The 27,116-nt window shown below is 44.2% G+C and overlaps 2 long non-coding RNA genes across 2 annotated transcripts in view; one reads left to right on the top strand and one right to left on the bottom strand.

Moving 5' to 3' along the window:
* LOC137424032 (uncharacterized) overlaps nucleotides 1–709 on the bottom strand; it is an 87,234-nt gene extending 86,525 nt beyond the window's left edge. The window contains exon 1 of the long non-coding RNA XR_010983884.2: nucleotides 586–709. This is a non-coding gene — a long non-coding RNA (uncharacterized LOC137424032). The remainder of the gene's footprint in view (nucleotides 1–585) is intronic.
* On the top strand, nucleotides 153–21,568 carry LOC137424031 (uncharacterized). The gene is made up of 3 exons (XR_010983883.2): nucleotides 153–439; nucleotides 19,398–19,504; nucleotides 19,932–21,568. It is a non-coding gene; the product is annotated as an uncharacterized LOC137424031 (long non-coding RNA).
* The last annotated feature ends 5,548 nt before the right edge of the window (nucleotides 21,569–27,116 follow it).

Below are 27,116 nucleotides of genomic sequence, written 5' to 3'. Positions count from 1 at the left end.
CACAATGAATTCCGATGCAGCTCCCGTCGCTGTTCGAGCTGTTTGGCAATTAGCCTGCTCGTTAATTATTTATTTATCGAACCAATGCTAAAGGTTCATCGATCCGAGGCACTGACATCGATAGTAAAGCTCGCGTCGTCGAAACGACACGATGGAATTCGGCCAGAATTCTGCCCTTCCGAAGGGGGTGGCCGTACGCGTGAAGCAGATGTGCGACCACCGGTGTTCGTGCACAGCGGAACATGGCGTGGCAGTGCATCTGAACAGGGGCCTTGACGCGGTGTCCCGTAGCGACACCAGGCCGCTTTCCTCCCTCCTTGAGCACGATCGATAAATTAGCAGCAATCCGAGGCGGCGTCACCATGCTGACCCTGGAGTGTGTGCTGGGAGCGCAGAGCGAGGGGGCACGCACCGCGTGACGCATTCTATGCGCGAATAAGTAAGTCCTTAAAATTCACTCCGTTGCTATTCCGCCATCAAGTATCCCAATATCAAGCCGGGTGCTGAGGTTGGGGACTGTCGAGAAAAGGGTGTGGCGTGGCAGTGCAAAAGATACCTGGTTACGTTGAATTGCTGTGGCATTACCTGAGTGCATTGATTGATGCACCTGAGCAGAGCACGCCGTTCTTCAAACTCTTGTGCACCGAGGAGTTCCACACCGTCCGACTCATTGCCTGCTGCATCCATCTCGGTTAGCCAGTCATGATGTGGATGTTCTGACACGGGGTCTCATCGTTACAGCCCACCCGTGTCTCGCCAGCACATCGGTCATGAGCTGAAGAGCAATGAACCTTCTCCAGCACTTTGTCTCCAAAGCGATTATTGTCTTTTTCAGCAGTTGCCACCACTGCTCACCTCCCTTCATTCATCCCTCTCTTTATTCCCCCGCCCGTGGAACCAACTTCCACATCCTCTTCAATCTCATTCTTCCCTGCAGCTCTTCAAGCTAGCTGTTCACCACCATCGCAGATCATCACCCGTCCAAAAGCATGATCTCTTTTACCCCTCCCCAAGCCTATGCCTTTCCAAATTTCCAGTTTTTCCCTCCTGAGAGTTTACGTCTGTATCCATCTTCTCCACCCCCCGTGTGTCCTCTCCTTCCTCTCATTTTTCCCCACACTCCTCCAAAGCCTCGACTTTGGGGTATAAATAAATAACAGTTTTATGTGCACCTGAGATACCTCCAAAGGCCATGCAAATCACCTTTAGTGCAACATTTGTTCGAAGCTGCTTAACCACCTGATACTCGAATGGGGATCATTTGCAGTGACAACAGTCCAACCCATGGAATGTGGAAATTACAGATGGATCAAATTGATGGAGCATGCAATGAAGGGGACTGGATAGGATTGTAGATCAAAGACTAAGGGCGATTGTGAAGATAGCAGAGATGCAGTAGGGATTCATGTAAGGAAGGGGAGCAGTGGATAGAATTTTCATCATGAGACAGATCCAGGAAATGATGCTCGAAGGAAATGCTACACCGCGCATTTATAGCTCTAGAGAAGGAATCCGATGGGATCTCAAGAGAAATGGTTTGTTGGTGTTTGAGTAAGAGTGTACCAGAGGTTTGTTGACATCATGATGGAAAGGTATAAGGCAGCCATCACTAAGACAAGGACAGTGGACAAGGACTCATGACGATTGGGGAGTCATAGGGGTCTCAAAGGGTCTTGAGGGATCTTAAGGGTCTTCATGGTCTTATGAGGTCTTAATTCATTTATTTATTTGCGTTTCTATGCCCCCAGTGGTGTTTGTAATAGCGGACATGGATTTGTCCCCCCCCATTGGAGGAAGACCCTCTCGTGAGCAGGTCGTTGGTACTCTTATGATTGGCAGCGAGTGCCCTGGAAGCATTGACGGAAAGAGAGTGGCAATTATATGTGGCAAAATTGCATGCTTGGTCAGGGGTCACCCAGATAGCTCAGATAGCAGAGCACTGGTACGGTCCTCCGGTAGAGGACCTGGGTTCGATTCCTGGTCTGAGCGTGGAATTTTCCATATATGTCAATTAATTAATTGTAATCCTGTTCATTTATTTAATCTTAAGTAGTATTAAGGTTAGAAATGGTCTTAGGATCTTAAGGGGTCTCCGGGGTGTCAAGGGGTCTAAAGGTATAGAGGGGCTGGAACTCGCATGCACACATGCATCGATGCACGCACAGATGCACACAAGGCTCCTTTTATGTATAGATACTCATGTGTGTCGACTCAGGCTTCATGTCGTTGAGGATTCACTGTCCACCCATGTTTTTTGGTTTTATAGACAGATTACATATGCTCCAGGTGAATCATATGATAATTGACGATATATGTAACCTTGACCTTTGACCTTCTGACCTGTTGACCAAAAAAAGCAAAAGGCTTCTAGCTTTTCACTCCCTCTACCAGGTGGTTAAGTTTCGTAAAGATCGGAGTAAAAATATGACCTGTAGGGGATTGACATACAGACAAACGGACAGAATGAAAAAAATCACTCATAGAGCGAAACTTGGCAAAAGAGAACAAAGTAGAATGGCACTCGGTAGAGCATCCTTTTGACGTCACAAATAATTGGCGGTTGAATTATGTGACCTGATATGCAAATCGCCTTCAAATTTTCAGTTAATCGGATGAAAATTGAGGATTTTAGAAATTTGAAAAATTGTGGTTGACCTTTAGCCTATGTTGACCTTGTGACCTATACTGATCTCAAAAATCGTTGGTGGTTGAATTCAGTTCGTTAATATGAAAATCTTAATCCAATTTCAAGTCAATCAGACGAAAATTGAGGATTTTAGAAATTTGTAAAAAAAGTTGTTGACCTTTGGTCTATGTTGATCTTGTGACCTATATTGATCTCAAAATTCGTTGGTGGTTGAATTCAGTCTGTTGATATGAAAATCCTATTCCAATTTCAAGTCAATCAGATGAAAATTGAGGATTTTAGAAATTTGTAAAAACGTTGTTGACCTTTGGTCTATGTTTATCTTGTGACCGATATTGATCTCAAAAATAGTTTGTGGTTGAATTCAGTTAACTGATGTGAAAATCCTATTCAAATTACAAGTCAATCAGATTAAAATTGAGGATTTTAGAAATTTGAAAAAGTGATTGACCTTTGGCCTATGTTGATCTTGTGACCTATGTTGATCTCAAAAATAGTTGGTGGTTGAATTCATTTCGACGATATGTTAATCCTATTCAAATTTCAAGTCAATCGGATGGAAATTGAGGATTTTAGGAATTTGAAAAAAAAGTGGTTGACCTTTGGCCTATGTTGACCTTTTGACCTCAAAAATATATAGGATTTTGTCAACCACGAACGCTACCATTTGGTGAAGTTTCGTGAAGATCGGTTTAAAACTGTGACCTGTAGGCAAGCATAAGTGAGTGGACAAAGAAACACACACATACACACACACACACACACACACACACACACACACACACACACACACACACACACACACACACACACACACACACACAACATACTTGTCAAAAAAAGAAAATTGCCAAGTAATAACAGACAAGACCGACCAATATACTTGCGAATCTTCAATTTCACAAGCAACAAACAGACAGACAGGGGTGTATACATAACCTCCATCCACCTTCAGTGGCAGAGGTAACAATATGTCTCCCTCCACGCTTGTTTTTGTCTGAGTCAGTGAGTTTGTGCCTGACTTGTGTTCTATACGGATAAAGTTTCACGTCATCATGGAGAATCCTGAGACTTGACACTGTCAGTCCAACTTCTTGACTGCGGTGGTGAAGCGACTTTTTAGGACAATTTCCGACTGAATGTGGGTCCCTCTCAACGACCTCAGGAGTTCTCAGCGAAGGACGTCCATAATGAGTTGGTCTGGTCGTTGATTTTGAGTTCAAGTTGTGCACAGTTTCTTGCTCTTTTAATTTCTCCATCAATTTGAATATTCTCTCTTTGCATGAAGCATCTCTGCAGTTAAATATTCTCTGCAACTTTCTTTAAGTTTGGACGAATGATTGTGTTTTGATGTTGTATTCTACAGAAGAAAGCCTTTTTATTTGTCCTGGGCATAATTTCCTGGAGGACCTCAGCTATCATATCTGAAATAACAGAGAAAGAAAACTTGAAAAATATATTAATGGCGAATAAAGTAGAGGGGGTTTTTTTGGCACACCCAGTGACTTAATGTAAATAAGTTAAGGGTTGACAAGAAGTCAAGGCATAAATATAAATTGTCAAAGCACATTCTCCGAAAAATGCAGGAATAATAAATATTTGCCGCTTTAGAATTGCCCATGAGTGCAGGCCAGGTGAGTCTTCTGGGTCTGGTCTTTGTGCGAAAGAGACTTGGCTATTGAATGTTCGGATTTATTTAACACACGGCGAGAAACACACGAGGAATGTCGAGCGAGTGGAATTCTCAGATCTTTATCGACTGAATGTTTTTGCAAAAGCTTTGAGAGGCTGCGAGGAATTGTTTAGAAAAAAAAAAATCAACCGGGCGCTTCGTACAAACTCGCGTGGCATTACTTTTTACTCGGGGAGGAGCTCCGCTATGTATTACACGCAGCGCACGAACATTTGAGAGACATCGGTGCATGCTTACATAATTTACAAGGACATCAGGATCGATGATGGACGAAATTTCAACACTGGAGATGGGACTGTGTTTTTGTCCCCGGTCGCACCGCGGAGCGAAAGGGGGACTGAAGTGTGGTGCTGTACACACAACTTGCTTGCCAAAGAGGTAGGCCACAACGCGTTTGTTAAAACCAAAAGAGTCTTTATTTCGAAAGCTCGAACTGCAGCACTGAGTGCGCTCGAGCTTAGAGCCCGCATATATGTGCCGAGGCCACGCCTAGTCCCCGGGCGTGGCCGATCGGTCGAAGGGCGGGGCATGTGCCATCGGTCCCCGCCTGGGCGCTCGCGCCACCCACTGGTGCGCGGAATTATTGCCCCTTGTGCCCGCCACATGCGCCCCCCCAGAATTCCCGCGCACCTGAAGGGTGAGTTTGCGGGGAAGCCGGATGACCCGGCCGAAACGCCCCCTGGCGATGGGTGCAGGGCTGGGGGGCAGCGGGCCGGTGGGGCTGAGGGGTGCCGGGGGTCCGACCGCCGGGGGGCGGCCTCGACACGGAGGCAGAGCTGCTGGCTGGGGTGCTGGGGGTCCGACCGCCGGGTGGCGGCCTCGACGCGGAGGCAGCACTGCCGGCGGGGGGTGCTCCGGATCGAGGTGGGCCGGCTTGAGGCGGTCCACGGAAATGCGATCCGGGGCACCGCCGATGTCGACCGTGAAAAACTTGTCACCGGTCTCCAGCACGCGGAAGGGCCCATCGTACGGGGGCCATAGCGGTGCCCTGTGGGCGTTGTGCCGGATGAACACGTACTTTGCCGTGCGAAGCTCCGGGGCGACGTGGGAAGGCGGGCAACTGTGGTGTGCCGTTGGCACCGGGGCGAACCTCTGGGCGGTCTCCTGAAGGGCGGAGCGCTTTTGCGCCGCGGACCAAGGAGCCGTGGAGTCGGGGATAAATTCACCCGGTACCCGCAGTGGTTGCCCGAAGACCAGCTCCGCCGAGGACGCGCGCAGGTCGTCCTTGGGCGCCGTCCTGAGGCCCAGCAGGACCCAGGGGAGCCTGTCGACCCAGCCGCCGTCGCGGAGGTTGGCCCGGAGCACGGCCTTCATGGAGCGATGAAAGCGCTCACACAGGCCATTGGCCTGGGGGTGGTAGGCCGTGGTGTGGTGTAGCTTCACCCCGAGCCCTTGCGCCACCGTGGCCCAGAGCTCCGAGGTGAACTGGGGGCCGCGGTCGGACGAGATGTCCGAGGGGGCACTGAACCAGGCAACCCAAGTGGCGATAAAGGCTTGCGCCACCTCAGCCGCAGATGTCGCCGCCAATGGGACGGCCTCCGGCCACTGCATGGTGCGGTCGTCCATGGTGAGGAGGTGGGTGAACCCTCGCGAGGGGGGCAGAGGTCCCACCAAGTCGACGTGCACGTGGTCGAAACGCCGCTCGGGCACCGTAAATGGGGCCAACGGTGCCTGGGTGTGGCGGTGGACCTTTGCCTGCAACCTCTTATGGTTAAACTGCCAAAATCTAGGCTCTCTGCTCACCTTCACGCTTTCATTCCCCGTTTCTCCCGCCTCTGGAACAAACTCCCCCACTCCCTTCAATCCCACTCCTCCCTCCAGGTCTTTAAAACAGCTGTTCACCACCATCTCTTATCTTCCCCCATCCAAAACCTTGATCTTTTCTACCCCCGGTAATTCACCCCAGAGCCCTTGCAGTGTTCATATGTTTTATACGTCTCCCACCTCCCCCCAAGTCCTCCCGATGTCCCTGCTCTCAAATGTTGTGTTTGTGTCCGTCCCCCTCTCTTCCCATCTTGTCTGCCGCTCCCCTTGTTTTTTGTGTTTTGTGTGTCGGTTTGACTTTTTGTGTGATTAATGTTAGCTCTTTCACGAGCCTCGATCTTGTATACAAAAAAAAAATAAAAATAAAAATGGAATACTGTTCTCCCCTCTGGGGCGGTGCTCCTGCCTCACACCTAGATTGGCTTCACGCTGTTGAAACCAAAGCTTTCAGAATCATTGGACTCTCCCGTGATGAAGCCAACTCCGGGGGCCTTTCACTCACTCACCGCAGGCAGGTAGGTGGTCTGTCTGTCTTCTACCGACTCCTCTCCGGCCTTGCTTCCCCTGCTCTGTCTGTGCTTTGTCCCCCAAATATTCCTACTGCACAAGATCTGCCAGTAACCCTCTTCTGGTGAAATTGCCAAAATCAAGAATCTCTGCTCACCTTCAGTCCTTCATTCCTCTTTACTCCCACCTCTGGAACAAACTCCCTCACTCTCTTCAATCCCACTCCCCCCTCCAGGTCTTTAAAACAGCTGTTCACCACCATCTCTTATCTTCCCCATTCCAAAACCATGATCTCTTGTACCCCCGTTAATTCACCCCAAATCCACTTTTTTTATTATTTAAATACCGACTTTTTTCTTTCCTGGAAGTTCCAGCAATTTCCATGCGTTTTATACTTCTCCCCCACCCCCGCCTTCCCATGCCTCCTCCCCCCAAGCCTCTCCCTCCTACAGATCTCCCGATGTCCCTGTTCTCTGCTGTTGTACTTGTGTGCTTCCCTTGTGTTCTCCCCATCTTGTCTCCCGCTCCCTTTTTTGTATGTTTTGTGTGTCCGTTCGTTGTTGTTTTTTGTGATGGTGTTAGCTCTTACACGAGCCTCGACCTTGTTTACAAAAACAAAAAATCCTCATGTGCTGGCTGCTTGTCTGCCTGCTGTCTCTTTTATGACTTTCAACACTCAATCAAATAGATACTTAGATGGCAGTTATCATTAACGAATTCATATTTGACTATGCTAACCTGCTGGTTGCATCATCACCAAGGCACAGCTGTGTACCTGTGCCACTAATGCAATGGCCCTGCACATTATAGAAACTAGAACGACACTGGACACTCGGTAGAGCGCATACCTCTGCCAGGCTGACCAGTTTATGTGTTATATCCATCTTATAGGCCAGATCTGGATCCTGACCTGAACTAACCTCTTATTAGCTTGTTCTTGTCACCTACACAACCCATCCACCAAGTTTTGTCACAACTCGTCCACAACATTTTGAAATAACATGCTATATACGATAATTTTTCGATCTATTTCGATAATTTTTCGCTATTTTTCGATCGAAATACGATAATATATCGTATTTTGTCCCCTCTCTCAATGATGAAGAATCACTTGAAAAAAAATTGCAAAATCAAAAAAAAATTGTCACATACCCAATCTGTTCCATCCGAATCCACAAAGTTCCATCCGAATACGTTGATAACTTTTTGAGATATTGTGCTATATATACATTTCCCCCAATTTCTCAACAGCGAAAAATCACTTAATAGTTTCTGGGATCTGGATCCAGATCTTCACAAAATCTAATCATTTCGTCCTTGTCACATACTCAACCTCTCCACCAAATTTCGTCCAAATCCATACACAACGTTTTGAGTGAGATATACTGTTCACTGACAGTTATATAGACAGTGGTGAAAACATACCCTCACCCACCTTTGGTGGCGGAGGTAATAATTTTTCATTTGTTACAGGTTTAGCACACACACACACACAAAAACACTGGGATATTTAACTTCCACCTGCAAATTCCAGGCAATGGAACACCCCTGTGTGAGGGATGGAACACACTGTGGTGCAACACCATGCTTGAGAAGCAACATTCCGACAGTTTATCGGCAGGTCGGGAATTGATCCCAGAGTACACAGTTCAAATGCAAGTCCACAGAGTTATCCTGGCGGACAGATATTGCAGAGATAGAATCACATGACCAATGACCATACATGCATGTTCAACCAAAATCCAGTTTATACCGTCCGAACCTCATACACGACCGGTCAAAAGTTTTAGAACACCTCAGTTTTTCCAGTTTTTATTGAAATTTACGCATTTAATGTCTCAATGTACTCTGAAATGAAGCATAGAACAAATAAACAATTGGAGATAAAAAAAAGAAATCATAGAATCATTTTCTTCAACAAAATTTAATTTTAATTTTTGACTCAGCAAAGTCGCCACCTTTTGCAGATATAACCGCTGAACACACTCGTGGCATTCTTTCTACAATGGAAATCAAATATTGTTTGGGAAGTTCTTCCCAACACTGTTGCAGAAGTTCCCACAAATGTGTTGTACTTGTAGGTTGCTTTGCTTTCACCCTTCTGTCCAGTTCATCCCAAACCAGCTCGATGGGGTTTAAGTCTGGAGACTGTGCTGGCCATTCCATGATTTGAAGCTGACCGTCTTGTTCTTTTCCTCGAAGGTAGTTTTGACATCGCCTGGAGGTATGTTTAGGGTCGTTATCTTGCTGGAGGATGAACCCCTGACCAATTAGGTGTATACCAGAAGGTATTGCATGGCACTGCAAAATACTGTGGTAGCCCTTTTGGTTCAGGGTGCCAGTCACTCTGTGCAAGTCGCCGACTCTGGATCCAGCAAAAGAGCCCCAGACCATCACGCTTCCTCCTCCATGTTTGACAGTTGGTGGCACACACTGAGGAACCATCCTTTTGCCTACTCGACAGCGTACAAAAACCCTGTGTGATGAACCAAAGATTTCAAATTTTGATTAATCGGTCCATAAGACCTTCTTCCAGTCTTCAGCAGTCCACTGGCGGTGCTTCGTGGCCAAGGCAAGCCTCTTTTTCTTGTTTTGCCATCTTAGCAATGGCTTTCTTACTGCCACTCGACCTGTCAAACCTGCAGCTTGAAGTCTTCTCTTCACAGTTGAAACTGAGACTTGCTTACTTCAACCAGTGTTAAGTTGTCATTGAAGCTCCTGTCCTGTGAGCCACCTATCACGCAAGCTGTTGACTCTCAGAAAGTTGCCTCTTCTGATTCTGTTGTGGCTTTGGGTCTGCCAGACCTCTTCCTGTCAGAGTTTCCTCCATTTTCCAATATACTACTCCCTGCAGTGCAATATTGTCCAAATAATGCTTCAGAGGGAGTAATAACAGTCTGTTCCAATACTGCTTTGATACAGACAGGGGGTTTGTAATCACGTAATCAGCAGAGGTTGGGACACCTGTAGGAATTGTTTGCATCAACTTTCAAGGCTTAATTTACTTACAATGTTGCAGAACAGCTGTAAGTTGTTAACCCATTACTTGTTCAGTCAAGAAGGCCTTTTTTACAATATAACTGTGCAATTTACATTATTTTCCCATTTTTGCTAACTTAAACTTTTTTTAAACCTTGAGCAGTTTACTGCTTACCTTTGTGCCGTTTCAGGTTATTCACTGGACATTAAACTGCGTACATTTCAATAAAAACTGGAAAAACTGAGGTGTTCTAAAACTTTTGACCGGTAGTGTACACGTGCAATCACGTGGAAAAGTAAGTACACCCCATGTAAAGTTTTGACTTTTTCAACATATTTCAACATACAGCTATTTCATCTTCATTTCAACAATATTGAGAGATAAAGGTGATATAATATAACAAATATCATGAAACATTTACATTTTGAAGGCCATTGTATAATTTAAATAAACATAAATGCAAATTTCGCATGTGGAAAAAGTAAGTACACCCCGACATTTATCACTACTTCAAATACCTAAAATTAGAATCAGGTGCACCAGCTCAGGTGCAAATGATTAGAACATCGTTAGAGAGGATCTTGGAGGAACCTGTCTTATTTAAACCTCAGACATTTAGTTTGGTTTGCTCTTTGTTGTTGAAGTGTGTGGCGTCACCATGCCTAGATCAAAAGAGCTCTCTGAGGCCTTCAGTAAGAAGGTTATAGATGCCTACGAGTCTGGGAAGGGATTTAAAAATATCTCCAAACAATTTGAAATCAATCATTCGACTGTCCGGAAGATCATCTACAAGTGGAGAAGATTCCAAACAACTGCCAACTTGTTCAGGCCAGGCCGCCCCAGCAAGTTCACCCCGAGAGCAGACCGCAAGATGCTGAAAGAAGTCTCGAAGAACCCCCAGCATGTCATCACGGGACCTACAGGTAGCTCTTGCCACTGTTGATGTCAAAGTGCACGAGTCAACCATTAGAAAGAGGCTGCACAAATTTGATCTACATGGGAGGTGTGCCAGGAGGAAACCTTTGCTGTCCAGAAAGAAGAGCAGGGCAAGACTAAAGTTTGCCAATGAACACCTAGGCAAAGACCAGCACTTCTGGAACAATGTGATCTGGACAGATGAGTCAAAGGTAGAGCTATTTGGCCACAGAACCAGAAGACATGTTTGGCGAAAACCAAAGACAGCTTTTGACCACAGGAACCTGATGCCAATTGTAAAGCATGGTGGTGGAAATATTATGGTTTGGGGCAGCTTCGCTGCATCAGGGCCTGGGCAGCTCACCATCATATAACCCACGATGAATTCTTCATTGTACCAGAGGGTGCTTGAGGATAATGTGAGGCCATCTGACGGAAAGTTGAATCTCAACCGAAGGTGGACCTTGCAACATGACAATGACCCTAAACATACCAGTAAATCCACCAAGGAATGGCTGAAAAGAAAGAAATGGAGGGTTCTGGAATGGCCAAGTCAAAGCCTGGATCTAAATCCCATCGAGATGTTGTGGGGGGATTTGAAACGAGCTGTGCATGCAAGAAACCCCTCAAACATTGCACAGCTGAAAGAATTCTGCATGGAGGAGTGGGCAGAAATTTCTCCCAGTCGATGTCAGAGACTGGTAGACAGTTATAAGAAAGGCCTACTTGAGGTTGTTTCTGCCAAAGGGGGAATACCACCTTTTCGAGCCAAGGGTGTACTTACTTTTTCCACATGCGAAATTTTCATTTATGTTTATTTAAATTATACAATGGACTACAAAATGTAAATGTTTTATGATATTTGTTATATTATATCACCTTTATCTATCAATATTGTTGAAATGAAGATCAAATAGCTGTATGTTGAAATATGTTGAAAAAGTCAAAACTTTACATGGGGTGTACTTACTTCTTCACGTGACTGTATGTCAACCATGTCACAGGCAGTAATAGCCCCCTGAAATGAAGAAACAGTTCTAAAGTCCACGTCCTTATTTAAGTTTCTGTAAAGAAAGTTTCTGCCAATGAGATTTAGTATCCCCACTGAGACACTGCACCCACCCATATCCTGCAATTCCTCTCCTTGTGCTGTGCGGTTCATCTGTTTGCTGTAGTCCCACTGCTTTTCCTTTCCCCAATTTGATCTGTTGATCAATTGTCCCCTGTTGTTCTGCTCTCCGACAACCTCGTTACCTGCATTGTAAAATCCGTATCCAGGATCATGTGAATTTCCTCCTTCCAAAATTTCAAATTACTACGCCACACTCACCAATCCAAGTTTGCATTACGTAACTCTAGAGTCACATTTCTCGTTAACTTCCTTAGCCCACCTATTCGCCAGTTTCTTCTAGGTCCAATGCCCCTGAAAGCAAAAGAAAACCCACAGATGGTAATACCATGAGCAGGGTTCAACCCAGGAAGCGAACCAACTAGCCTTACACTCAATCAAATTTACACGACGCAGCATGAAACCACCTGCTCATGGCGAAGGTGCGACATATCCACTGTCGTGCAAGGAAACTTCAACCACTTGCTCACTGGAAGAAAAAACATTTCAAAAACAGTCTCAGTAACTTCAACCACTACTTCAAATGTCGGTTTTCGCACCATTGTGTCTGTTTACCCAAACCGCTCATTGGAAAAGGGGGCTCTCCACTCTGCAAGGCAATATGACCGCAGTGTTTTTCTTGCTCCGCCTTGCGGATCGGACATCGTAAAACTCCTGCGGTCCTTGTTAAATTATTAATAAACCGGAATATTGTGCTCATGATGGAGAAGCGGCGTTCCATCATCGGCTGATGTTAACACTGACACTGAAACGATATATTGAGAAAGATGCAAAGACCATATCGACCAGTGGAAAGGGCAATCTGGTGCAAACCTGCCTGTAAAATATACTTCCTAGATTGAATTCAATCTAATAACCTCTTTCACTGGATTCTCTTGTATACCACTGGCACTGGACCCTCTTTTATACCATCGGGCTATCATTTATACTACTCAGCTCTCTTTTATACCATTGGGCTATCATCTATGTCACTCAGCTCTCTTTTACACCACCGGGCTATCATTTATACCACTCAGCTCTCTTTTATACCATTGGGCTATCATCTATGTCACTCAGCTCTCTTTTTTCCCATCGGGCTATCATTTATACCACTCAGCTCTCTTTTATACCATTGGGCTATCATCTATGTCACTCAGCTCTCTTTTATACCATTGGGCTATCATTTACACCACTCAGCTCTCCTTTATACCATTGGGCTATCATTTATGTACCTATCGGCTCTTCTATACCACTGGGCTCTCTTTTTTTTTTTCTTTTTCTTACCACTGGGCTCTTTTTATAACACTCAGCTCTTTTTATACCAATGAACTCTTTTTATACCACGGGGCTCTTTTTATTCCTCTGCACTCTTTTTTATACCACTGGGCTCTCTTTTATACCACTGGGCTCTCTTTTATACCACTGGGCTCTCTTTTCTTTTTTTTTACCACTGGGCTCTTTTTATAACACTCAGCTCTTTTTATACCACTGAACTCTTTTTATACCACTGGGCTCTTTTTCTACCATGAGGCTCTCTTTTATACCACGGGGCTCTTTTTATTCCTCTGCACTCTTTTTATACCACTGGGCTCTCTTTTATACCACAGGGCTCTCATTTATACCACTGGGTTCTCATTTATACCATTGGGCTTGCATTTATACCACTGGGCTCTTTTTATACCACTGGTCTCTTTTTATAACACTGGGCTCTCATTTATACCAATATGCTCGCATTTATACCACTGGGCTCTTTTTATACCACTGGTCTCTTTTTATACCACTGGGCTCTTTTTCTACAACTAGGCTCTCTTTTATACCACGGGGCTCTTTTTATTCCTCTGCACTCTTTTTATACCACAGGGCTCTCATTTATACCACTGGGTCCTCATTTATACCACTGGGCTCGCATTTATACCACTGGGCTCTTTTTATACCACTGGGCTCTTTTTATACTACTGGTCTCTTTTTATACCACTGGGCTCTTTTTCTACAACTAGGCTCTCTTTTATACCACGGGGCTCTTTTTATTCCTCTGCACTCTTTTTATACCACTGGGCTCTCTTTTATACCACAGGGCTCTCATTTATACCACTGGGTTCTCATTTAAACCACTGGGCTCGCATTTATACCACTGGGCTCGCATTTATACCACTGGGCTCTTTTTATACCACTTGTCTCTTTATATAACACTGGGCTCTCATTTATACCAATATGCTCGCATTTATACCACTGGTCTCTTTTTATACCACTGGTCTCTTTTTATAACACTGGGCTCTCATTTATACCAATATGCTCGTATTTATACCACTGGGCTCTTTTTATACCACTGGGCTCTTATTATACCACTGGTCTCTTTATATAACACTGGGCTCTCATTTATACCAATATGCTCGCATTTATACCACTGGTCTCTTTTTATACCACTGGTCTCTTTTTATAACACTGGGCTCTCATTTATACCAATATGCTCGCATTTATACCACTGGGCTCTTTTTATACCACTGGTCTCTTTATATAACACTGGGCTCTCATTTATACCAATATGCTCGCATTTATACCACTGGGCTCTTTTTATACCACTGGGCGGCTCTTTTTATACCACTGGGCTCTTTTTATACCACTGGTCTCTTTTTATAACACTGGGCTCTCATTTATACCAATATGCTCGCATTTATACCACTGGGCTCTTTTTATACCACTGGGCGGCTCTTTTTATACCACTGGGCTCTTTTTATACCACTGGTCTCTTTATAACACTGGGCTCTCATTTATACCAATATGCTCTCGTTTATACCACTGGGCTCTTTTTATACCACTGGTCTCTTTATAACACTGGGCTCTCATTTATACCAATATGCTCGCATTTATACCACTGGGTTCTTTTTATACCACTGGGCTCTTTTTATACCACTGGTCTCTTTATATAACACTGGGCTCTCATTTATACCAATATGCTCGCATTTATACCACTGGGCTCTTTTTATGCCACTGGGCTCTTTTTATACCACTGGTCTCTTTATAACACTGGGCTCTCATTTATACCAATATGCTCGCATTTATACTACTGGGCTCTTTTTATACCACTGGTCTCTTTTTATAACACTGGGCTCTCATTTATACCAATATGCTCGCCTTTATACCACTGGGCTCTTTTTATACCACTGGTCTCTTTTTACAACACTGGGCTCTCATTTATACCAATATGCTCGCATTTATACCACTGGGCTCTTTTTATACCACTGGTCTCTTTTTATACCACTGGGCTCTTTTTATACCACTGGTCTCTTTTTATAACATTGGGTTCTCATTTATACCAATATGCTCGCCTTTATACCACTGGGCTCTTTTTATACCACTGGTCTCTTTTTATAACACTGGGCTCTCATTTATACCAATATGCTCGCATTTATACCACTGGGCTCTTTTTATACCACTGGGCGGCTCTTTTTATACCACTGGGCTCTTTTTATACCACTGGTCTCTTTATAACACTGGGCTCTCATTTATACCAATATGCTCTCGTTTATACCACTGGGCTCTTTTTATACCACTGGTCTCTTTATAACACTGGGCTCTCATTTATACCAATATGCTCGCATTTATACCACTGGGCTCTTTTTATACCACTGGGCGGCTCTTTTTATACCACTGGGCTCTTTTTATACCACTGGTCTCTTTATAACACTGGGCTCTCATTTATACCAATATGCTCTCGTTTATACCACTGGGCTCTTTTTATGCCACTGGTCTCTTTATAACACTGGGCTCTCATTTATACCAATATGCTCGCATTTATACCACTGGGTTCTTTTTATACCACTGGGCTCTTTTTATACCACTGGTCTCTTTATAACACTGGGCTCTCATTTATACCAATATGCTCGCATTTATACCACTGGGCTCTCATTTATACCACTGGGCTCTTTTTATACCACTGGGCTCTCATTTATACCAATATGCTCGCATTTAAACCACTGGGTTCTTTTTATACCACTGGGCTCTTTTTATACCACTGGTCTCTTTATAACACTGGGCTCTCATTTATACCAATATGCTCTCGTTTATACCACTGGGCTCTTTTTATGCCACTGGTCTCTTTATAACACTGGGCTCTCATTTATACCAATATGCTCGCATTTATACCACTGGGTTCTTTTTATACCACTGGGCTCTTTTTATACCACTGGTCTCTTTATAACACTGGGCTCTCATTTATACCAATATGCTCGCATTTAAACCACTGGGTTCTTTTTATACCACTGGGCTCTTTTTATACCACTGGGCTCTCATTTATACCAATATGCTGTCGTTTATACCACTGGGCTCTTTTTATACCACTGGTCTTTTTATACCACTGGGCTCTCATTTATACCAATATGCTCTCGTTTATACCACTGGGCTCTTTTTATACCACTGGTCTTTTTATACCACTGGGCTCTCATTTATACCAATATGCTGTCGTTTATACCACTGGGTTCTTTTTATACCACTGGTCTCTTTTTATAACACTGGGCTCTCATTTATACCAATATGCTGTCGTTTATACCACTGGGTTCTTTTTATACCACTGGTCTCTTTTTATAACACTGGGCTCTCATTTATACCAATATGCTCGCCTTTATACCACTGGGCTCTTTTTATACCACTGGGCTCTCATTTATACCAATATGCTCTCGTTTATACCACTGGGTTCTTTTTATACCACTGGTCTTTTTATACCACTGGGCTCTCATTTATACCAATATGCTCGCATTTATACCACTGGGCTCTTTTTATACCACTGGGCTCTTATTATACCACTGGGCTCTTTTTATACCACTGGTCTCTTTTTATAACACTGGGCTCTCATTTATACCAATATGCTGTCGTTTATACCACTGGGTTCTTTTTATACCACTGGTCTCTTTTTATAACACTGGGCTCTCATTTATACCAATATGCTCGCATTTATACCACTGGGCTCTTTTTATGCCACTGGGCTCTTTTTATACCACTGGTCTCTTTATAACACTGGGCTCTCATTTATACCAATATGCTCGCATTTATACCACTGGGTTCTTTTTATACCACTGGGCTCTTTTTATACCACTGGTCTCTTTATAACACTGGGCTCTCATTTATACCAATATGCTCGCCTTTATACCACTGGGCTCTTTTTATACCACTGGGCTCTTTTTATACCACTGGGCTCTCATTTATACCAATATGCTCTCGTTTATACCACTGGGTTCTTTTTATACCACTGGTCTCTTTTTATACCACTGGGCTCTCATTTATACCAATATGCTGTCGTTTATACCACTGGGTTCTTTTTATACCACTGGTCTCTTTTTATAACACTGGGCTCTCATTTATACCAATATGCTCTCATTCAAACCACTGCGTTATTTCCATTGGGTTCTCTGTAAAAATCATGAAATCCTCCTTTAAATCATGGAGCCCTCTTTTATTCCACTGAATATTATCTGGGTAAAAATATTGCACCCTGGTGTTCTGCTGTTCCATGAGCTCCGGCCTGTGAATCGGCGATCGTAAAAGCTCTTTTGTACACCATTGGGTCTCTTTTATAGCAGTGGGGTTTCTTCTTTTTTATATCGCTGAGCTCTGCATCCAGACCCTCATATATCATGAAGTTTTCCTTCAGATCATTGGTTTATTTTCTTATCGTGGGATTCTCCTTACCACCACCTGGCTGTGTTTTATAACACTGGGTTATTCTTATTATTATTTTTCACACCTTTGGTCTTTTTTATTTCGGTGGTTTATTTTTTTAAATCATGTAACACTGGGTCCTTTTTATAACACTGGGCTATTTTTTTCTATCAATATGTTCTGCTTTGTATTAATGCCTTTATCCTTTTATTTTGTACTAGCCGGGCGGGGTCGGGGGAGGGGGTTGGGAGAGGGGACGGGGGAAGGGGGTTCATCACCTCTTCGTTGGATATATGCTGGTGAATGTGCCGTTCATCACATTTCTGAGTTAAGTGTGATGCCGATCAGGAAGAAGAAGAAGCCTTACTACCAACTCCGTACACTTTCGGAATTGTTTGATTTATTTGTGTTCAAATGTCTGGTGATTGTTTTGTATTTATTTATGCGAATGTGTACTTGTATATAACTGTCATTAATTTAAAAAGGCTTACGCACTATTGAGCGATTTTTATTATTATTTTATTATTATTATTATTATTTTAATCCAAAGAAACGAACTTTTTTATTTCAGAATTTTTTATAATTTGTTTTTGCGTAAAACACCCCCTGACACTCACTGATGAACCTCTGAAAGTTTGACGAAGATCCGTTCAGCCATCTCTGAGAAAAATGGCGACACAAAGACAGACACACACACACAGAGACCAACAGCTCTCTTATATAGTAGATACTAAGTGGAGGCTCGTATAGGACCTAACACAAATAACATATCATAAAGGAAAGAGGAGATAAGAGGGGAGAGAGAGAGAGGGAAGCACAACAACAGTTGGGAACATGGACATCAGGAGATCTGTGGAAGAGAGAGGGCTCGGGCAGGGCACACGGGATAAACAAGATGTGGAAGAGAGAGGGCTACAGGGACTTTCCGGAAAGAAAACTGGGAATTTGAAGGAGGTGTGTTGGAGGTGGATTAACGGGGGTAGAAAAGATCATCCTTCTCCAAATTCCTGTTCTGTTTCCCCAGAAATTCATGCAGTCTCACATGTATCCATTGTATGATGAAGCATGCAATGGTAAAACCGAAATATCAAGCAGGTCATGGGATAATGTTAAAAAAGTTGGAATTTTGAAGTGTGCCTTCAGATTTGTCCACACTGAAAAAAATAATCTTATACCCTGTTGTTGGTGAAGATTTCTATTTTTGATGAAAAAACATTTCTTACCTTACAATTCTACCATGACAACTTTTTCTCATAAGGGGGGAGAACAGTGTAATATTGGGAAAACCACATTTTAAAGTTATCCTCCAAAGCCAGTTACCGACTGGACATTCTCCACATGTGAAGTCCTTCCTTGGCACACCTGAACTCCTATCCACCTACAAGACCTGCATATGCAGCTTGATGGAATACTGCTCTTCTCTCTGGGCTGGCTCCCCTGCCTCACATCTTCTTCAGCTTGACGTAGTGGAAACCAAGGCGTTCAACATCATTGAAATGCTCCATGACGAAGCGGAGTTGCTGGGCCTATCACTTTTGCATTGCAAACAGGTCAATGGTCTGTCTTCTACCACCTCCTTTTTGGTCTTGCATCCTCTGCCCCTCCCATGCTATGTCACCCGCCAGCTCCAAATTTCTGCTGGGTGCACGCGGTCCACCATTAGCCCCCTTCTGGTGAAACTGCCTAAATCTAGGATCACGACTCACCTCCACTCAGTAGTTTTTCTTCTTCCCACCAACTTCCACATTCCCAGCTTCAATGTCATTCTTCCCTTCAGCGCTTCAAGACCGCTGTTCACCACTATCTCAGGTCATACCTCATCTACAACCATGATCCTTTATACTCCAATTAACGCTCCCCAAGTCCACCCCTTTCTTTCCGAGTTTCCAATTCTTCCTTCCACTTCTGTGATTGAGAGTACACAGCTGTCTCCATATTGTTCATCCATATGCCCATCCCTCCCCTTGTCCCCATTGCTCTCCACATCCCTTATTTCTCCAAGACTCCCTCTATTTTGTCCCTCAACCCTGTTGTTGGTGTGTCCTCATATTTCTACTGCTGGGTTACTTTCTTTATATACCCCTGTTCTGAACTTTTGTTCTATTACATGCTGTTCCGTTCTGTGTTCTAGGTCCTCCAAGAGACTCGACATTGTTGACAAAAGAAACTAAACAGTGGGGGAAGGGGAAGCACAGATGGATGCCCCACATCAGGTGGATGCACCTTACCACCAAATGGGTAAGGAAACACAGATGCACCACATCACATGTGCAGATGTATGTCGGGGCGAAAGAGGATGGGGTGTTTAATTGTCTTCAGCCCTAAACTTTTATCAGTGAATCAGTTTGACTCGCCCAGCATGAAGACTTTTTAATTCACTTCTGGGGACCTGAATTCCTGACTCAAACAGACCTATTGCTACCCTACTCCCACCCTGTACCTTTGCATTCTACGAGATACATTTTCTCTTCCTCTTGTAAACGTTCCTGGTAATGCTTTTGAGGGTCTTGATGAGTGAGCATCATTTGATCAGATGCTGGCATGTAACCATTGATTATAATGGACTTGTAGTGATTAGACGTTTGTGTATTTCCCATACAAGTAAGGAACGGGAAATGTTGGCACCGAGATAAAGAGGCTATTTAAATCACTTGATTTGTTCCAGGTTGTTTCTCACTTGTGATTCCTAATACTGGGTACTGAATGGAGTGCAGTGGCAGCAACCATGCTGGAAACCAAGCAGTTTGGAAGGAAACGCCCTTAAATTGATGTCCTGAGGTCACTAACATCTCCACATATTGCATGCGACACACTTATTTATTGCTGGGATTGAGTGGGAGATGCCCTTTTTACCTTGTTTTAATTGCAGCTTCATCGGTATGGCACCAATTAGAGAGCACGGCTGTGGATTCCTGCTGATTATGCTTGTGAGACGTGGTGCGAATCATGTGATTAGACGTTTGTATATCCATTAATTACAAAGTTACTACTGGATGTGCTGACAACTTTATTTTTTACTTTGATGTACCGTACTCTTTACAGAGCGTTGGTGCCACCGAAGCTGTTTCTTGGCACTGGTTATACTGAGTGGTTTGCCATTGCCTTCCCAGCATTGTTTGTTTATTTTCCCTCGCCTTTCACATGCTGAGCATCAAGCAAGGAAGGTCGCACGTACCGTTTTAAAATTATTTGGTGTGACCCGGGATAGAGGTTGAACCCACGACCTCCCAGACTCAGGGTACACATTCTAACCATTGCGCCACTACTTAGTCTTTACTCCTAATGTGTTGTGCAAACAATATTATTTTTGCGGAGTCACAGTAAACAACTAGAACTGCACTCGATAGAGGGCATATACCTCTACAAAGCTGAACAGTTTACGTTTTGTATCCCAATAATAGACCGGATCTGGATTCGGACCTGAACCAAAATCTAATCGGCTTGATCTTGTCACCTAACCACCCCATTCACCAAGTTTTGCTATAACCAGTCCACAACTTTTTGAAATATCATGCTATATTGCATGACATAATACTGTTTTTGGCTCTATCTCTCAATGTTGAAGAATTACCTATTAATTAATACATTATCGTATCTGGATCTGGATCTTCATCAAAATCTAATTGGTTTGTCCTTGTCACACACCCAACCTTTCCACCAGGCTTCATCCGAATTCGTCCAAACTTTTTCATATATCGTGCTATATATTGTTATGTTTTTTCAGAACGTGTAGGTTTAGAATGCTCTGAGTGGCGTGAAGAAGAAGAATCCACCTCGATGTAAATTAAGTTAGGCCGACTTTCCAGGTAAGATCGTATATGTGTCTCCATACGAGGGGTGGAGCTATGCTAATTAGGTAGGGCTTAAGGATAAACCCCAGTGTGTATTTGCCTTGTGATTTTTACTCCCGTCAGGGAGTAATGCATTCGATCGTGTCCGTGTGTGTGGGTGTGTTTGTGAACAAGATATCTGGAAAAGTTCTGAACGGATTTGGATGAAAGTTGGTGGGATGATTGCCCTTGGGATAAACGAAGAATTTATTAGTTTTTGGTGAAGCTCAGGATATTATTCCGGATCCAGGAATTTTTTGAAGAATTGTTTGCCATTGAAAGATAGGGCTCATTTTTTTGAACAATATCTTCTATATATTCTATATTTAACATTGTGATATGAAAAAAGTTTTCATATTTGTTGTAAATGTAGTTTAAACTCGTGGTTATGCATTAGAGCGGTGTATTTTGTTAGCAGCGTCGTCTTCAAGCTTCTTTTTTTTTTCTAATAAAGACATATTCTGTCATTTTAAAACAACCAAAGTGTGTATTCGGTTTCCCCGTTTCATAAAATGTGTCGTTTGATACGTATAATTCCTTAAAACTGTTTTTGGGTGGGGGTTTACCTCAGAAGAGATATCAACATTTACCTCAGCGAATGTCAATCGCGCTGTCAGTATTTGATGAACTTATAAAGACGTAGGTGAGTTATAGGTGTGACCAGCATGTGCACGGGATTCTTCCCAGAAGAATGAGTGGTCGCATTAGCTTGTACGACTTAAAATGAGCGAGTTTTGTTTTCACGTTTGGGCCAGTTTTACATGTTGTAAACCTAAGGAATGAAACGAACGTTTTTTCCTGGCTTACAATTTTATTTGAAGTCACACATGCCTCAAAATACACTCACCTATATAGAATTGAACGCTGAATCCGAAAACGTAAGTGAAATTGCTTTGTTTTTTTTAAACATTATCTTCTATATATTCTAAATATATATCAGTGCAGTGTCTGTCTTGTGTTGTCTTATCTTGTGTTGTCACTGAACTACTCCCTCAAACTTTTGTGAAATCGTACTATTCCAACTTGACCCACGGCGGGAGTATGCGCTCTACTGAGTGGCGTTCTAGTTTCCTTTGTTGTTATTGCATCAAAAAGGGGCGCCATTACAATGACTACAACAATTTCACTGTAAATGGACTCATTCGCTCACAACGCTGCCAGATCCGACAAACCCGGTCCATTTGCCAATCGGCACGCAAGCCCCGCCTCATGGCGATCGACGTCGTCTGAACATTCCCAAACGGAGATTGGACTCCGACCCCCGACGAATTGTAATGGGGAGGCCACGGCCTGGGCTTTGTGATTGAGTAGGGCTCAGTGATTGCACAGAGAGTGTGACGTCATCATGGAACATTCGGGAGAGCAGGAAGAAAGGGACGCATCTTGCCATCTTAGTCTAGCGGTCGTCTGGTTCTGGCTATGTGGCGGACGGTTTGATTTGTGCTTCGGGTCGCTCGGCTGCGGCTGTTCTGGTTCGGTGCGTTGGTGCTGAGGAAGAGCAGTGTTAGCCTTCGTGGCTGGTTTGATCATGAGAAGAAGATGGGGGTGACACTTTGTGGGGCTCTTGGTGCTTCGGACTGAGTGGGGAGCGAAGGAGGAGCGCCGCCCGGATTGCCTCATGTATGTGGTGCTGCGGAAAGCGACTGCGCACCATTGTTGGAGCAGTTCCCGCGCGAGCTGTTTTAGGCCACCTTGAACCGCCATTTCATTCCATGACCTCGTTGAGAGAGACAATTGCCGACACTATACAAAAGGCCATTATTTATTTTCTTTAATTTCGTTTTCCCCTTGTTTGTATACGAGTCTGATTGGCGACATCTCAATTTAAGAATTTTAGTTTTTACCTCACCTTTCGTTGTTACTTGCATTGATTTTCATTAAATCATTATTTGTTGAATTTTACTTTTCTTGTATTGTGGATTTTGCTGTCCCGTCTTTGTGTTTGTGGGTTCGGATTAACCCCTGCATGTGTTACCAATCAGATAAGACTTCGAACCTTCTCGCACGTGTCACTACCGCAAAGTTGGGTATACGCCTCGGAGTAAAGACCGTTTCAGCCATTCGTCCTCTTGGGGTCTTAACCCCAGGGACACGACAATATCGTTTTTGGCCCTATATCTATCAATGCTAAAGAATCACGTCAAAATTTCTTGTATCTGGATCCTTTCCCAGATCTTCACCGAAACCTAATCAACTCATCCTGGTCACACACCCAACTTATCTACCAAGTTCCGTCCAAATCTGTCATAACTTTTTGCGATTTCCTGCTGACAGACAAACAGAGGTGAAAACATATCCTCCGTCCACCTTCAGAGGCGGAGGTAATGAAGTTGTTGGATTTTTTAATTTTTTTTTGTATACAAGGTCGAGGCTCGTGAAAGAGCTAACATTAATCAAACAAAAAGTCAAACCGACACATAAAACATATAATAAGGGGAGCAGTAGACAAGATGGGGAGAGAGGGGGAAGGACACAAACACAACATTTGAGAGCAGGGACATTGAGAGATCTGTGTGATGGAGAGGGCTTGGGGGGAGGTGGGAGAGGTATACAACACATGGACACTGCAAGGACATCCTGGAAAGAAGTTGGAATTTCAAAAATGTGGATCTGGGGTGAATTAGCGGGGCTAGAAAAGATCAAGGTTTTGGATGGGGGAAGATAAGAGATGGTGGTGAACAGCTGTTTTAAAGACCTGGAGGGAGGAGTGGGATTGAAGAGAGTGGGGGAGTTTGTTCCAGAGGTGGGAGAAAAGAGGACTGAAAGAGTGAAGGTGAGCAGAGAGTCTTGATTTTAGCAGTTTAACCATAAGAGGGTTGCTGGCAGATCTTGTGCGACCTGCAGAAATATTTGGGGGACAGAGCACAGAGAGAGCTGGAGGAGCAAGGCCAGAGAGGAGTCGGTAGAAGACAGAAAGACCACCAACCTGCCTGCGGTGAGTGAGTGAAAGGCCCTCAGAGTTAGCTTCATCGCGGGAGATTCCAATGATTCTGAAAGCTTTGGTTTCAACAGCGTGAAGCCGAGCTAGGTGTGAGGTCGGAGCACTGGCCCAGAGGGGAGAACAGTATTCCATTGACCTGCGGATGAAAGCCTTGTATGTGGTTAGGAGCTCAGGTGTGCCAAGGAAGGACTTTGCACGACGGAGGATGCCCAGTCAGCGACTGGCTTTGGAGGCCAGCTTGGAAATGTGGTTTTCCCAGGAAAGATCATGGCAGATAGTGAGACCCAAAAGCTTGAGCGACAGAACTTCTTGGAGAGGATTGTTGAGAAAGTAGATGGGAGGATTGTTCAGTCGGTCTTTTCGGAGAAAAATAGTAAGAGTGTGAGATTTGTCAGGATTGAAAGACATTTTCCACTTGTTTGACCAGTCTGTGATTTTGTCCAGGTCTGCAGAGAGTGAGGAGGCTGCAGACTGCCGATGTGAGGGATGAAGAATGGAGCGGCAGAGAGTGGAGTCATCAGTAAAGAGATAGAGAGGATTTTCCAGAGAGTCGGAGAGATCATTGATGAAGACCAGAAAAAGCACAGGGCCTAGAACACTGCCTTGGGGAACTCCAGCCTGAACAGGAAGGGGAGATGAGAGAAATCCATTCAGGGCCACACGTTGACTATGACCAGAGAGGAAGTCTGCAAGCCATGCGTGGAGATTTCCATGGATACCATCGGAGGAGACTTTGGTGAGCAGAGCTGGGTGCCAGACCGTATCGAAGGTACGTGATATGTCAAGGGAGACAGCTCTGATTTCCTGTTTGGCATTGAGTATCTCCATCCATTGTTGAGACAGCAGAAGCAGCATGTCCAGAGTAGAATGACCTGGTCTGAATCGAAATTGATGATCGGATATCATGCCATTGGAGAAGAGGAAGGATTTGATATCCAAAGCAATGATGGATTCCATGACTTTGCTGATAATTGGGAGCAGGCTGATTGGTCTGTAGTTGCAAGGGTCTGTTTTTGCACCTTTTTTGTATAAAGCGGTAATGTTTGCTGATTTCCAAGATGATGGCAGATGACCTTGAGCAAAAGAGAGAGTGAAGAGAACAGAGAGAGGGGGAGATAGAGTGGCAGAGCAAGATTTTAGGACCCGTGGGATGATGCCGTCTTGTCCAGTTGCAGAATCAGTGTCGAGGTTTGACAAAAACTTCTCCACCTTGTCAGGAGAGAAGGACACAGAGTCCAGGAGCAGTTGGGTTCGACTGGCTAAGGTGGGAACAGAGAGAGATGGGTTTGGGACACAAGATTTTAAGGCAAACACAGAGTTGAGGAATTCGGCTTTGTCACATGCGGTGTCATCTGTGTAGCCATTTGAGGTAAGGGAGGGGATGGAGGGGGAACAAACACGAGAAACGGATTTGACCAGACGCCACCAGGATTTGGAGGAAGGAGACAGGTTTGAGAGTTCATTCTTGAGTGCGGATAAATATTGCTTCCTGGCACTCCTGAGGGTAGACACACACTTGTTCCGAGCTTGGTGGAAGGAAATGAGATTGCCTTCAGTTGGATTTGCCTTCCATGAGGCAAAGGCAAGTTGTTTCAGGGCAACTGCCTCACCACAAGATTCAGAGTACCATGGACGGGAGGAAGGGTAAGACAACTGAAGACGAGATGGGATAAATCTGTGCATGAGAGAGAGAGAGAGCAGTTTGCTTTGGAAAAATTCCCAGGAAGAATTGATGTCAGAGGCAGTAGAGATGGGAGACCAGTCCAGATGATTGATGGCTGCTTGAAGACCGTGCCAGTCGGCCTGAGTGAAATGCCAGACTCGTTGACGCTGAGGAGGCTCTCTGAGAATGGCCAGAGTCCACTTTAACAAGCACATGATCAGAAGAACCGATTGGAGCAGAAGAAGAGCAGCAGACATTTGCAGGGAAGTTTGTCATAATCAAGTCTAGAAGAGAAGATGCTCCGTTGACTGAGATCCAGGTCGGGAAATTGACAGATTGGGTTAGTTCCCAATGAGTCGCAGAAGTCCTTTGCTGAGATGCTCTGGCTGCTGAGAGAGGATTTGAAAAATAAATAGATTTATTTGAGTTCTTATTTATTTTACACCTGTTTACCATGATGATTATGTGATAAGGTGGTGGTGATGTTGTATTGGAGTAAGGATTATTGTGGCTTGGAAGGTGGTATCTGAGCTGGTGCCTTTGCAACCCTGACTTTTGGACCATGTGTTCGTAAATACACATAGCCTTTGTACGTATCTCAGGTTCACTCGAGACACGCTTATCTGGTTGTGATCCTCGATTCACACCCCTAGTGCTTTCTCCATTTTTTCCACATGTGAATCACGGCTTCAAAATGTATATTTATCACTTGCAGACCTATTTCCTGAAATACTTCCCTGGATGTTAACCTCAGTTTCCTTAATGTATCGCACAGTGGACTCTTTAATGCAATTGTACCTCGCTGCTGAAGCTGCATTTTCACCTCCAGCCAACTGATCCAACAATCCATTTTTGGACTCGAAGTCATCACTTTCTTCTGTCTATTTGCACTAGATTTCCCAACACCGCTCGCTCAATGCTTAGGCGGCATGCTGAAGGGCAAAAATTACAGAGAATGTGAATAAATTACAAAGAAGTCACGGTAGCGGATACGCGGGTACTGCAAGATGTTTACGTGGCAGAGGACACACACAAAGAGGACGGGTGGTAGGGGTATGGGGAACACGTTCCTCCCCAGCCGTGACGCAGCTATGCGTTACGCCGTGGAAGGACGTGATGTCATATGCCTTGTGCTGGGTACACCTATATGAATGAAGGAGAGTGGGGGAAACAACTGTGGACACACAAACCATTATACCGTGAATGGTGAATGCGTATACAGAGATATACACCTACGACAGGCAATTCCGCCACTGATGAAGCCGCATATGGGGAAGTTCTACTGTATTTCCCAGCAATATTTCGATATATCTTAACAGGTATGGTCAATACGATTGTGCTTGAAAAACAAAAGTTTTGAGTTTGAATCTTACAGCACTTGTGTACTTGCTATTACTTTATACTGACAGGATAGCT

This window comes from Myxine glutinosa, chromosome 3 (assembly GCF_964187855.1).
Source record: "Myxine glutinosa chromosome 3, kmMyxGlut1.1, whole genome shotgun sequence".
Taxonomy (NCBI): Eukaryota; Metazoa; Chordata; class Myxini; order Myxiniformes; family Myxinidae; genus Myxine; species Myxine glutinosa.
The sequence above is the reverse complement of the archived record's forward strand: the minus strand, read 5'-3'. Positions and strand labels throughout refer to the sequence as shown.